Source organism: Mus musculus, chromosome 16 (genome assembly GCF_000001635.26).
Source record: "Mus musculus strain C57BL/6J chromosome 16, GRCm38.p6 C57BL/6J".
NCBI classification, from domain to species: domain Eukaryota; kingdom Metazoa; phylum Chordata; class Mammalia; order Rodentia; family Muridae; genus Mus; species Mus musculus.
In genome coordinates this window covers 13,511,575-13,521,768 of record NC_000082.6, presented here as the reverse complement: position 1 = coordinate 13,521,768, position 10,194 = coordinate 13,511,575, and the positions used below count along the sequence as shown (strand labels likewise).

The 10,194-nt window shown below is 47.5% G+C and overlaps 1 long non-coding RNA gene across 2 annotated transcripts; it reads left to right on the top strand.

Annotated features, from left to right (window-relative positions):
* Nucleotides 1-661: 661 nt before the first annotated feature.
* On the top strand, nucleotides 662-7,638 carry 2310015D24Rik (RIKEN cDNA 2310015D24 gene). 2 transcript variants are annotated; one of them, NR_160674.1, is made up of 4 exons: nucleotides 662-779; nucleotides 1,994-2,121; nucleotides 2,247-2,584; nucleotides 5,282-7,638. It is a non-coding gene; the product is annotated as an RIKEN cDNA 2310015D24 gene (long non-coding RNA). The 2 variants fall into 2 exon arrangements; NR_037997.2 differs by lacking the exon at nucleotides 662-779 and adding an exon at nucleotides 1,350-1,455.
* The last annotated feature ends 2,556 nt before the right edge of the window (nucleotides 7,639-10,194 follow it).

Below are 10,194 nucleotides of genomic sequence, written 5' to 3'. Positions count from 1 at the left end.
CTCAAATCAGTTAAAGATGTTAAGGACAATCGTGGAGAAGGCAGGACAGAGCAGAATGATAACACGATTCACTAAGACCTCCACCACTGAGGCAGAGGCAGGGCCAGCGTCTTTGAAGCTGCTTATTCTTAGGGTGTGGCCCAGATCCCGACACATCAGTGTCACCTGAGAACTACTCAGAAAGGCACATTCTTGGGCCCCACTCCAGGTCGACTGACTCACAGCTCCAGGGATGCAGCCCAGCAGTCTGCAGACACAGCCTCCTGGGGATTCTGGTGCCCACAAGAGCTTGGAAGTCCCTGAAAGTCCCACAGTTGTTCAGGGTCAAATCTGTGTCTAAGTCTTGTTGACATCAGGAGTCTGCACTCTGAAATGGACAGTGCCTTAGGTTTGAACAAGCTGGGCCACGTGGAAAATGAGTCTTTCACGTACAGGAGTCCAACTCTAAGACGCTCTTGTCACTCACACTGAGAGCCTCATTGATGTGACAGGAGCTGTATTGTCATTATTACTACCGTCCCCAAAAGGAGAAAGGAAAGCTAACAGCAGTTTACAGCATCACTCAGTCGCTGTCTGACAAGAAGTCTGGAAGACACCGAGTTACTTAGGCGATGGGAGAACTTTTCGGATTGCTGCATTTGTTGTTGTTCTGGAACCTTCTAAAGCTCACTCTGAGTACCTCCAGAACTAGCTTTCTCCCTGACAAACTAAAGGAAGTTTTGGCCCCTTGACGTCTTTGTGAGGTTGGCAATCCCCCTGGTCAACCAGAGAACCAACAGGTTTGTTGTTTTTTTACTCCATCTGTTTTGATTCAACTATAAGGGATAGTTTCTAGAACATTCAGACTTCAGGCATCTCTTTGTAAAGTGTCTCAGTTGAATGTCATCTTGCCTATGATCCTTGTGTAAAGAACTTCCAACTCCTGGTTTCAATGACAGGTGGGCCTCAGCCATTTAGAAGGGCCAGGGATTGGAAGGGACCAGGGGCACGGGAGGGGGTTCTGGGACTCTATTTTACTCATGGTTGGGACTACAGTTTAGGATCTAGACTGGCACACTGGAGCTAAGCTTAGCTTCCCCGGATAGTGAAAGCTGTACCAGAGGCCAGGGCTGAGGGTGAAATGAGGCTCCTGCCCAGCCGGGCGCCCTGGGGAGAGCCTCCTATCTGGAACAGAAAATACTCCAAATATTTCCTTTTGGGAATGGGGAGGATAAACCAGATGAAATGTGAAGAGGTGTCTGAAGGCTGGAGGAAACTAGCAGGCCCTTCCAGAACTTCTATTTGCGGTGAGAAACCTTGGCATGGGGCAGCCAGCTCTACTGCAAAAATAGACCAGTGTGCCGAGAAACAGCTCAATTCTGGAAGCAAACGTTCCTCTGCAGGAAAGAGCTTCTCTCCCTCTGCTTCATTCTGCTCTGTACCACAAAGAAGAAGGAGAAAGATAAGCATTTGCTTGTATGCAATGTGTGTGTTTGTGTTTGTGTGCGTGTGCGTGTGTGTGTGTGTGTGTGTGTGCACATGACCATACGCACGTGGTCAACCTTGGGTGTAAATTTCCTTGGGTGCTACCTACAGATTTTTGGTTTTCGTTTGATTGTTTCTGAGACAGGGTCTCCTACTGAGACCTGGTGCTCACCAGGTTGGGTAGGCTGGCCAAGGAGCTTCTGAGATCCTTCTGTCACACCCAGTGTTGGGGTCACACCCTGATTTTTGCATGGGCTTGGGGGATCAAGCTTAGGTCCTCATGCTCGAATGGCAAATGCTTTACTTCCTGGGGCATCTCCTCAGTGCCCAGAGAAGCATTTTAAGAAAAACTGGAGTGTCTATGCAGAGTCATGGCTTCTCTATCAGAACCAAAGCCATTAAAAGAGACATGGGGCAAAAAGATTTGAGATCACTGCCTGGACATCCCGAGTCTCACAATCCACCAGCTGCTATGACACAGTGGAGCATCAGCTCTGCTTTCTGTTCATTTCCTTTTGCTTCTATAAAGGTGAGATGACAATGAAAATAAGGCCCAGTGTACAGCAAAAGGGATGTAGCAAGACAGAAGTGACTGTGACTCAGATGTTATCAAAGACAAGATGAAGCCTGCCTGAGAACCCTCCTCTTAAACAGCAGGTCAGTAAGGTGTGACAGTACTGTAGAAAAAAACCACAAGAGCAGGTGTAATCCTGAGGGCATACTCATTCTGGACTCTGAGGGGCTCAAAGGGCTCTTCTCTATACAAAGCCATTCTCTTTCAGGAGCCCAGACCCTGAGCAGGGAGAGAGTCAGGTCCCAGATGGAGATGCTGATCAACTTCATAGCATCACCATGGAGCCAGATCTGGAAATTCTCTAGGGGTTGCTGAACAACCCTGTCATCCCTACCTGACCTCAGCCGCCGAGTCCCTGTGAACACTGTCCGCAAGCAATCATCCCGGCGGGGGGGCTTTGTTCTGCAGTCCAAGCCACCTGGAGAAGAACGTGTAAGGTGGAAGTATGGAGAAAGATGGCTCACAGATACAGGAAAGCTGCAGAGGGAGCCGAGTCAGTTCCAGTGTTCATACAGGGGCAGACTATGGCAACTACAGCCTAAAATGGTGAGCAAGTGGTTTCTGAGGGCTCCGTACAGAGCAGTGGCTACTGCTGAGGTGACCTGTTTGTCGGGTACCTGATCTACTCATTATACACTATCTACAGCTATTAAAATGTCATGCTGGAAGGGTAAAAAAGGGTACCTCACAAGCACCAAGACCTGTGTTCAATCCCAGAAACCGTATGAGAAATGCCAGGCTGAGCCTGTGCCTGTAAGTCCAGCCCAGGGGAGACAGTGGCAGCAGGATCCTTGGAGCTCTCTGACCAGCCAGCCTACCTATAATGAGTGAGCTCCAAACCCAAGGGAGACCCTTTAAGGAGGGTCTTAAAGGAGCTGCAGAGTTTTCCTAAGGATACTGCACAAGACTACCCTCTGACCTCCACAATCATATGTACACGTGTACACACACACACAAACACACAAAGAATCACCTTGAGTGATTCAGTGTGAGCAATGATCATGCATCAATTAAAAGTGAGAAGGCTGGGGGATGCCTCAGTGGGCAAAGCTGCCACTGTGCAGCCTGAGAACCTAGTTGGGATCCCCAGACCCCATATAAGGACAGGCATGGTGGCATCTATCTGGGATGCAAGTGCTCCTGCTGCAAGATGGGGACAGCAGACTGACTCCTCAGAAGCCACTACAGGCTTGCCGACTTGATGTGCAGAACAAGTAATAGACCCTGTTTCAAACACAGTGGAAGACCAGGACTAAGACCCAAGGTTGTTCTCTGCCCTTCACATGTGGGCTGTGAATGTGACCTGCACCCACTCAAACATATGCACAAACATACATCATTTTCATACACCCACGTGCATGCACACAGCATGTGCACACCTCCACAGATCACACCCACATGAAGATTTATAAAGTAAAAATAAGATATATATTTTTAAAGATCACACAGTGAACGAGACAGTGCAGTGGGCAATGCACTTGCTGCTTAGGAACCCGAATGTGTTCTTTGAAATCCTCGTAGAGGTAAAATGAGTGAGTTAATGCCTGAAAGTTCTCTCTCTCTCTCTCTCTCTCTCTCTCTCTCTCTCTCTCACTTATCACACACAGACATCTCTCTCACACACTCATCACACACATGTAACATACACATATTACACACATCACGCACATATCACACAACAAATAAATAATAATAAAGAAACAACCTAAGGAAGGAAATATTTGTTTAAACAAAGCATAAGGAGTCTATACCCAGTGTGTCTCAGCTGGAACTGGGCAGGTCTGATCCATTAGCCCCCTCTGCCCATTCAAGTTGGATGGTGTCTGCACTTCTTCATGTCTATTCCTCTTAGTGACCCAAGCTGTTCACACTCAGCTGCAACTTTACAGTCAGCTGTCATTCGGCCTGCCAGTGTGAGAATACCTAATGGCATCTGGAAGGAGAAGCCTGCCCTGCCAGCAGCTCTTCTGTCTCCAAAGGGTGCTACACACTACAGCTGTCACAGCTTAGGCAAGGACCAGAGAGAGAGCTGCCTCTCCTATATAATTATTCTGGTTAGATGCATTCCAGAGTGAATGGAAGGATCTTTATCTCATGCTGGCTAAGGTCCTCTGGGCATACTGTTTGTCTTACCAGCACTCAGAGGCTGAGGGGGAAACATTATCAGTTTGAAGGCAGCCTGAGCTATATAGGGAGGTCTTGCCTCAAAACCAAGTAAACAAACAGAAATGCCTCACTATATAACTTTCATGCACCTGCCAGCAGTTAATAAAGGCATGGAGACTCAGATTTGTTAAAAGCTTGGGCTTTTAGCCTGGGCTCCCTCCTGGCTTCTCTAACCTAACTAATTGTGGCCTACACCACACCACATGGCCAGGTCTACCTCCGTGCTTGCTCTGAATCGTCTATCCACCTCAGCATTCACCACCTGATCTCCTGCCTCTCAGTTCTTCTCCCAGAGACCCTATCTCTGCGCAGAACTTCTGCCTTCCACCTCCTGCCCTGCTGTTTGCTGTTAGAGCTCTGTTAAAGCCAATTAGAGAATGCCTTAGGCGGATGAAGAAGGAACAAATATATACAAAGTATGAGAGCTATGATGGACCATTAGCTCTCTGCCGGGTATAGAACTAACAATTGAATAGACAGTGTACCCTAACACATCACAAAAATAAAACAGCAAACAATGGAACAGGAACATTATCTCAGGTAAACCAGGTGGGAAAATGAAGGGAGGTGGTCGGGAAGGTAGAAGGCAGGGAACTTTGAGGAGGCAAGGTTCAGGACGGCCAGGATTTGGTGGAAGACTTTTTGCAAGTGTGCATAGAAGAGCCATCAGCCACGCTGTGTCTGGCAGGAAATCTCCATTTCTCCTAGCTGAACTTCTTTAATGAAAGTAGTCTGCTAGGGCCTGCAATTCCATGCTGTCCACCTTCCCTGAAGGACATGGCCACATAACACAGGCCCCGCTCATCAGACTGCATCTGGCCCATAGGGCTTTCCCTGTTTGGAGATGTGCTGGAAATGCTGAAGTGGGATGGAACGGCGTCTTTCTATATCACATCAGGGGTTCCTTTGCAGCACATAAGGAGGATGCCCCAGTTTGAGAGAATGTAGAAATGGTAGCCATATGTGTGTTCTCAAGTGCTGGAAGCTGGGTCCATCTCCACTTTTTCAGTTACATAAACCTGCACAGCATTCCCCCTTTGCTTATTCTAGTTTGACTCTGATCCCTGCATGTTACAGGGACCACCTCCATACAGGAGGTCCTTTGTGTGCGAGCAGCTTGCTAAAGCAAGCACCTGGTGTGCAGTACTGGAGCCTGCCATCTGAGGCCTGCCACAAAGAGGCAAGGAGAGAGGGTGAGCTGCACCCGACCCTGGATCTACACAGAGAGGAAAAACAGTTCCCCAGGCCACCTGCTGGCCCTTATTCTGTTGTTATGGACTCTGAAAGTCAGGGAAGTGCCAGGAGGGGCATGCTCAGAGGGAACCGAGGACTGGACTGAGAAAATGAGCTGCAGTCCTCATTGACCACTAATGGGAACTGGATTACCTGATACATCCTGGAGTCTGAACTGGCAGTCCCTAAGGAGCGTTTGCCCCTCTGGACAGAGCATTCTGTCCCTCACAAGGACCTGGTTAGCATCCTCTCTGGGAGGTGGCCTCGTGCCTTGGAGCTTTCTAGAGGCTGTCCCTCCTTTGGTAAATTCTCACTGGTGGCTTGGCCTGAGCCAGCTGTCTTCCCTGCCTGCCTTTGACACAGCCTGGTCTTTCCTGGGCCATGGGCTAGGCAGGCTCTTTTTGTTCCCTCACACTAGCCCTCCCCATAACTTATTTTGAAATGGAGAATGTTTCCCAATCCACCACTTTCCAGGTGCATACTGTTCCTCACTGAGTGTTCCCACGGGACAAACAGACGGGAGCATAATGGACACACGGCCCTCTCCCTGCACTTATTGGATCAACCACCTGACTTTCCCAGGCATAAATGGGAGGATGGGACAACGTTCCAGATGACGCCCATGGGAGTTCTCTATAAGAACAGGGAGATACGGCGTGTAATGAAGTAAATTAGAAGTCATGGCAGCCTCAGGCTAGCTCTTGATGTTGAATAACTTCTATAAACCTGTGAACCCTGTTTTCCTCTTTAGTATTACCATGCATGCAACTGGGTTTGTAAGTAACAGAGCTCTGAATGTACTGGCTTACAATATCCTTGCAGGAACTGAGAAGACAGCATAGTTAATAAAGAAACCCCTCTGCAAACAAGAGGCCAAAAAGTTGGACTTGGTGCACACATTTATAACCCCTGCCTTGAGAGGGTAGGGATAGACAGATTCCTGGGTTTACTGACCAGTCAGTCTACGCTGTGAGCCCCAGGTGAAACACCTTGAAAAAAAAAAAAAGCTGAAAGTGGACATGGTATCTACATCAGGAGTTCCTTCATAGTAGATGACGAGGTGCCCCAGTTTGAAAGACCATAGGAATGGCGGCCATATTGTGTTCACATATGCTGGAAGCTGGATCCATTTCTGCCTTTTCAAAAAGGCAGAAATATAATATCCCGCTCCACTTTCTCTTGCTCTGTGGAAAGCCAGCTGAGACACACAGGAACCAAAGCCTGAACAGCTATCCACAGCCAGAGGACTCGGCCTGAGAGTATCCTGGCTGAGCTCGGAGGAAACTTCTCCGCTAGGCGTGCCTTGATGACTGTGTCCTGCAGACCTTTGACGTCAGCCGCTGGAGCTGCTTGAGCTGGAGGAGTCACAGAACTAATCTGCACAACTTAGAGAAGAATAAACATTTCTGTTTGTTTATTTCAGCTGCTAAATTTGGACCTCACTTGTTATATGGCATTAGCTGACTAGTACAATCATTTTCTAGCTAGACCCACTCCAGATTTCTGTTACTAAGAGGAAAGGAGATAGGAATTGAGGGGCAACCTACAACTCCCTTCACATGGACCTACCAATAGGATTATTGTGAAAATGACAGGAGCTATTGCCGAAATGGAGCTAGTACTGAGAAGTATCTGGGGAGAAGTGGTCATTAATGCAGGCCTGTGTCCCATCCGCCCAAGCTTTGCCAGGAGACACGTGATGGCAATTCTTGGTTGTCAACTTGACTATATCTGGAGTGAACTACAATCCAGAAATGGGGGCGGGCACACCCCTGACCCGTGTCTGAAGGCTGAAAGACACAAGCTTTTGATTCAGATCTTGAGGTGGGATGGCAACTGCTCTCAATCTGGATCAACACACATCTTTAATCCAGGCCTTGAGGCACACCTGGGCGAGACCTTCTGCTGGAGGCCTATAGAAGGACAATGGAAGAAGGAAGCAGCACCCACTTTTTCTGCTTGCACTCACTTTGCCAGCACATCCATTGGAGCCTCTTTTAGGATTCCAGCTTATACAGAAGACCAGCTGAATCATCCAGTGTCATGGGACTGAGAAAATACGAGATTCGTGGACTTTCCATTCACAGCTGGCCATTGTTGGGTTAGTTGGACTACAGCCTGTCAATCATTGCAATAAGTTCCATATATATTCCATGACTCTAGAGAACCCTGACTAATACAAGACACAATGGGGTTGTTTCTCCTGTGTGATGCTTCCTGACTTCTCTTCCTGTGGTTCAGACCCTCTGTCCTCTGTGCAAGTAGGAGAACAATGCACCAAGTCTATCTGATAGGTTCACAGAATGTAAATTCTCAGAGAGACACCTCAGGAGCCCCTTGGATTCATTGGTCTTCATATTGACAGGAGTCCAGAAACAGCTCCAGGTCAGGCAGCCTCAAAACGCTAGCTTTATAGATAAGGTGGCTCTCTGACTTGCCTTTTTCAAAACCATATTGCTATTACTGAGAAAGATGCCAGTATGTATGTATGTATGTATGTATGTATGTATGTATGTGTATTAGCCAAGGTTCTCTAGAGTCATAGAATTTATGAGTAGTCTCTATATAGTAAGGGAATTTGTTGGTGACTTACAGTCTGAAGTCCAACTCCCCAACAATGGTCAGCAGCAGCTGTGAATGGAAGTCCAAGGATCTCGCAGTTGCTCAGTCCCACAAGACAAGCAGGAGAAGAAGAGTGACTCTTCCTTCTTCTAATGTCCTTATGAAGGCCTCCAGCAGGTATGTCCCAGATTAAAGGTCTGTACCACCACTCCTGAATCTGGGACTTGCTTGTCCCAGGCTGACCTTGAACTCAGAGATCTTCTTGCCTCAATCTCCAGGGTTTAAAGGCATGTACTACCTCTACTGAGCCTAAGCTTTTCATGGCCACTATGCCTCAAGATCTCCATGCCAAGGTCCAGGTCAGAACCTTGTGTCTTTCAGCTTCAGGATCTGGACCACAGGTGAGCCCTCCAATTCTGGATTGTAGTTCATTCCAGATATAGTCAAGTTGACAATCAGGAATAGCCACTACAGTATGTATGTATGTATGTATGTATGTATGTATGTATGTATGTATGTATGTATATGACTGTATCCTCAGCTTTTTAGGAGACTGAGGCAGGAGGATCACTTAAACCCAGAAATTTAAGACCAGATAGGATCATGATGAGAACCTGTCCCTGAATGCATGCATGAATGAATGAATGTGAAAGACCCACAGCGTGAGGACTCCCCCACGTTCTAGCTCAGGATAGGCAACACCCAAATCACTCACGAGAAACAGTCTTGATGCAAACTGCAAGAGGTTTATTCGGGAAAGACCAGTGCACTGGGAACAACTCATATCCCACACAGGGGTAGAGGAGTTGACCACGAGCTCAAGGGGTAAGGGGTTTATAAAGACACAAAACCCATAAACACCTGGCAAAAACCACAAACACCTGACATCCTGGAACAGTGGGGCTATTTTGGACACAGGTCTAGGGGCTTAAATAATTTTTTACTCTCTGTCAGGATCTTTTAAAAGAATGAATGAATACCATGCTAGTTCAATCTAAGGTTTTCACCTCATAGGATTTCAGGTCAAGTTTATGGGATGTAGGGTATCTCTGCATGACTGCAGAGTTCCTCTACCTTCCTGTCCAGCCTTTGGCAGACCCTGCTCTGCTTCTCTGGCTTGGACCAGAACAAACCTGTGCAGCAATTCCCAGGGCCCTGTCCTTGGTGACGTCAGCAGGAGGAAAGCCTAGAGCATGCAGCCATAGCCACAAGGCAGAAGGTACACTTACAGTCTCACTTCCCCAGGACACAGGGTTTAATGTCACCCTGGATGAGCATGGGCTCTGGAGTCACATACAGTGAAGTCCCAGGAGAAACAAATGTTTCAGGGAGAGAAAGAATCCTTAGGTCATAGGACTGTTTTCTCCTCCTAACTCTTTCAATATGGTGGGAGCGCCTGGACATGAGTTGGTAGCACACTAAGGTCATGCTTAGCATACATGAGACTTAGTGTTCACATTCAGACACACATATGCACAAAAAATATAGAAGGGGCTGGTGAGAGAGTTCACTGGCCAAGACCACCCTCATTCAGTTTTCATCACCCATATGATGGTTCACTATTGCTGTAACTCCAGACCCAAGGGCTCTGATGCTGCTTTCTGACCTCCAAGGGTACCTGGCATGTACATGGTACACACACAGACATGCAGGAAAAACATTCACATACATAACAGTTTTTTCAACCACAAATCTTTAAAATATGAAAGATAAAATGTTCTGTATTCTACATTAATGAACTAGGTTACATGAGAGTGTCATTCCCAGAAATCTCAGCTGCACCAGTACCTTGTCACCAGTTATTTCAACTTTGTGAAAACAGCAAATACCAGGAGAAATGGGTCTGGTATGCCAGACAGTATTTACGTACTCAGTGCTCTAGAAACACAGAGATTACAAAGTCGGACATGAAGCTGACAGGCCTCCAATGCCAATATTCAAGTGGCTAAAACAGGAGGATCGATAATTTGATAGACAAATCCCTCACCCTGCCCCTTGCACTATGCACAGGCAAAGGTCCTGGGGTGAGCAGCACTGCGGGGGTGTTTCTGATGAGGTTTGGTCATGGAGGCGGCTTAAAAGCCATGAAACTGGACAGGTGTCCCTGCTGGGTGGCAGGAACAGGCAATTTGGTGCCTGTGATTTCAGTTCCACCCAGTTCACATTGCATGCATGCACACGCGCGCGCACACACA